Source organism: Nannospalax galili, unplaced genomic scaffold, assembly GCF_000622305.1.
Source record: "Nannospalax galili isolate Female #2095 unplaced genomic scaffold, S.galili_v1.0 scaffold2441, whole genome shotgun sequence".
In the NCBI taxonomy this organism is placed as follows: domain Eukaryota; kingdom Metazoa; phylum Chordata; class Mammalia; order Rodentia; family Spalacidae; genus Nannospalax; species Nannospalax galili.
Genome location: NW_008344852.1, coordinates 89,623 through 93,348, shown reverse-complemented (window position 1 = coordinate 93,348; position 3,726 = coordinate 89,623). Strand labels below are relative to the sequence as shown.

General features: G+C 41.3%; 1 long non-coding RNA gene across 3 annotated transcripts in view; it reads left to right on the top strand.

Moving 5' to 3' along the window:
• Positions 1 to 3,726, top strand: part of LOC103740580 — a 38,018-nt gene that overhangs the window by 14,104 nt on the left and 20,188 nt on the right. Inside the window, exon 4 of one of the 3 annotated variants that reach the window (XR_607551.3) lies at positions 1,562 to 1,619. The exons of the other annotated variants lie outside the window; for them this stretch is intronic. This is a non-coding gene — a long non-coding RNA (uncharacterized LOC103740580). Of the gene's footprint in view, positions 1 to 1,561; positions 1,620 to 3,726 lie in introns of those variants that run through there. 3 annotated transcript variants of the gene reach the window in all.

The following is a 3,726-nucleotide window of genomic DNA, read 5'->3' as shown; positions in this document are numbered from 1 at the left end:
AATTCCCAGCACCCACATGGCAGCTAACAACTGTCCTAACTCCAGTTCCAACAAATCTGATGCCCTCTTCTGAGCTACATGCATTGCACAACACAGGTGCACTTACATACATGCAAGCAATACACTCATACACATAAAATAAATAATAATAATAATAATAATAAATAAAATATTAAAATTGACCATTCTAACATGTTCTAATTTACGCAACGCAATCTACAAATACAGGCTACTGTAGAGACACAAAGAGGCAGATGTGCAGTTCTGTTCTGATGATTTGGCTGCAAATAGAATTTGAACAGATTCCAAATACACAGCTGTCAAATTCATAAAAAGTAGCAAAAGAATCACACAAAAGCTTAGGTTTCTCCTTGAATAACAGTGATTCCTGTTTGAAGAAAAAAATCAAGTATTATGTTAATGTTTTATTTTTCCATTGCTAATATTTGACTAGAACTGTGTAGTTTCTTTTTATGCATAGATGTCCCTTTTGGAATTAATGATAAAGTGCTAGCTCAGAAGCTGTTATTAGTTAATAGTATTACTAGGCCCAAGGAAAATATGAAAAATCAATCAATATTACTATTCATGAATAGAATTTTTTAGGCTGTGTTTCACTATGTAACCCAGGCTGGCCTCATATTCTCCATCCTCCTATCTCAGCCTCCTAAGTGATGGCAGGGATTATAGAAATGTACAGCCACACCCAACCAGCATGCAGTTAGCTGAATTAAGTACTATAGTGTAGGAGAGTTGAGCTCCAACACAAAAGTTAAACAAATCTTGGTTCTAACCCTACCCCTGTCATTCACTAGCTGTCATTTCACCTAGGCTTCTTTCTCATCTGTAAAATGAAGGCTTTTGTTCTTAAATATCTACTTCCTATTGCTTAAGATGCTATAAACCTTGATTGTGTGACAGATATCAGGCTAGAAGCTTCCTCTCTGCTAACTAACTTTCATAGTGCTGCTGGGGGAGAATGGTACAAGAGTGGGCCTGTCAAAATTCTGTCATGGAAAGGGGAGGAGCTCCTGAGGCCCTGCCCTTCCTTGAGGACCTATAGGCAGTTAATGGTTTCAAGGAGGAGAGACACTGAAGTTGCCCGTGTTTCTGTAAATAATCCCTCACCTATGCTCACATAAACAACTCTAAACTCATTTGTCCACTAGGAAATAAAAATGCATGGGAGTAGGATGGGGCCTAGCTGGGAAGAGGAAAGAGGATCAGTGGGTGGGAGATGGAAAAGAGATGGTTTTAGCTGGTAAACATAATCAAAATATCTAATATATATACATATATGGGGGCTGGAGAGATGGCACACAGTTAAGAGAACTGGCTGTTCTTATAGATCCGCATTCAAATCCCAGCACCCACATGGTGGTTAACAATTAGTCTGTAACCAGGGGGATCCAACACCCTCTTCTGGCCTCCGTAGGTATTGGACGACATGGGTGCACTTACATGCAGGCATAACACTCATACACATAAAATAAATTTAAAAAAATTTTTAAATACCCTGCCCTCACCTCCCTCTGTTTCCCTGGGCTGCACAACCTGCCAGCCTCTCTCCTGGGAGTCCTCTGGGCCTGGTCCCGCCTGCACCTCCCTTTGCTTCCATGGACTGCACAACCCCAGAACCACCACTGCTTCCTGACCCTTTGCGTCCAGACCAACCCATTTCCTTCTCGAGGTCCAGCAGGAGCCCTCTGGGCCTGGTCCCACCCTCACCTCCCTCTGCTTCCCTGGGCTTCACAAACCGCCAGCCTCGTTCCTGGGTAAGTCCATCGGTGACCACCACACCTTGACTCCCTAAGCCTCATTCACCCTCCCAGCTCCCCTGCCCCGTCTCTCCTCCTAGCCTGGGTACTGGCCCATTTCTTGTCTTGGCACCCCAGACACCAGGGCTGACCTCTCTGCTTGGAGCCACCAATGCTTCCTGATCCTTTGCATGCAGACCAACCCAGTTCCTCCTTGCAAGCACTATAGTTTGAGAAATGAAGAGGGAGGGCTGGACACAAAGGCTGCCAACTTCATCCAGAGGAGCACATGCCCTAGACCAGCATCTTTCCTGGGCCCTGCTCCCAGGTCAGTCCATCCCCAAATTCCTGAGGACAACGTCTTTCCTGGAGGGATCTAGACCTTAGGAGAAAGCCTGAGAGCACCTGATCCTCATCAGACTTGAACCTTAGTGGAAGCTCCTGAAGACAAAAGCAATTTGGCCACTCCAATATAAAATCAAAACAGAGCACTGGAAACTCAGACAAACCAGCTTTTTAAGCCCAAAAAGTAAAGCACAAAGGCACATAAACTTTAAAAAAGAGGCAGACCGAAACTTGAAGGCTTGAGTCTCACACAAGAATCAGAAACTACAAAAGAAATTCATATGTCAAAATCACAGAGGAAAAAAATAAGAAAAACAAAAAAAAACATGTCCTCACCAAATACCAATAGTCCCCTAGAGGAGTATAATGAGAACCCCCTAGAGAAAATGCAGGACATGGAACTCAAAAGAACAATTATAAACATGATAAAAGAATTTAGTGAATTTAATGAACACAAAAAGAAATCAACTGAAGGAAGATAGGGATAAACTTCTGAATGAATTCAGAAAAGAGCTAGAAATATTGAAGACTACTCAGGCGGAAATGAAGAAGGAAGTGAATCACTCGGTAAGCCAATTAGAAACGACAAGAGAAAGCCCCCTCAATAGGATGAATGAAATGGAAAATAGAGTATCAAGACTGGAAGATAAAGTGGACAAACTAGACCACTCAAGCAAAGATTATGAAAAATATAAGAAAACACAAGGCTGGAATATGCAGGAATTGTATGAGACCATAAAAAGACCCAACTTACAAATCATAGGCATACAAGAAGGAGAAGAATCTCAAGACAATGGCATGGATCACATCTTCAACAGAATCATGGAAGAAAATTTCCCAAAATTAAAGAAAGACATGCCCATACAAATACCAAATAGACAGGACCAGAAAAGAAACTCTCCATGGCACATAATAGTAAGAACACTAAACGTACAGAACAAAGAGACAATACTGAAAGCTGCAAAAAAACAAGTCACATATAAAGGAAAACCCATTAGGATTACAGCTGACTTTTCAGTGCAAACTATGAAAGCCAGAAGAGCCTGGACCAAAGTATCTCCAGTTTTAATGACCACAGATGCCAACCCAGATTACTATACCCAGCCAAAAGGTCTAGTATAGTCAAAGGGGAAAGAAAAATCTTCCACGACATAAATAGGCTGAAGGAATTCATGCCCACAAAATCAGCCCTTCAGAGAGTTCTCTAAGCAATACAAAGAGCTGAAGAAAGGAATGACTATATCCAAGTGGTTCTGGAAAGAAATTCAATGAAGGTATAACTGTGGAAAAGTAAAGCTATATCAAGTATGTGAACAGAAATAAAAATGACAGGATTCAACGCACATCTTTCATTAATAACTTTAAATATTGACAGACTGAAGGCCCCAGTCAAAAGATACGCAGACTAGATAAATGGATTAAGAAACAAAACCCATCTCTCTGGTGCACCCAACTTCATAAAAACAATACTACAGGACTTTAAGACTAATCCCAGATTAATCCCAACTTATTAATAGTAGGGGACTTCAATACTACGCTGTCACGCTGTCTCCATTACATAGGTCAACAGGGCAGAGAGTTAACAGAGAGACATCCGAATTAAACAATACCATATATCAAATGG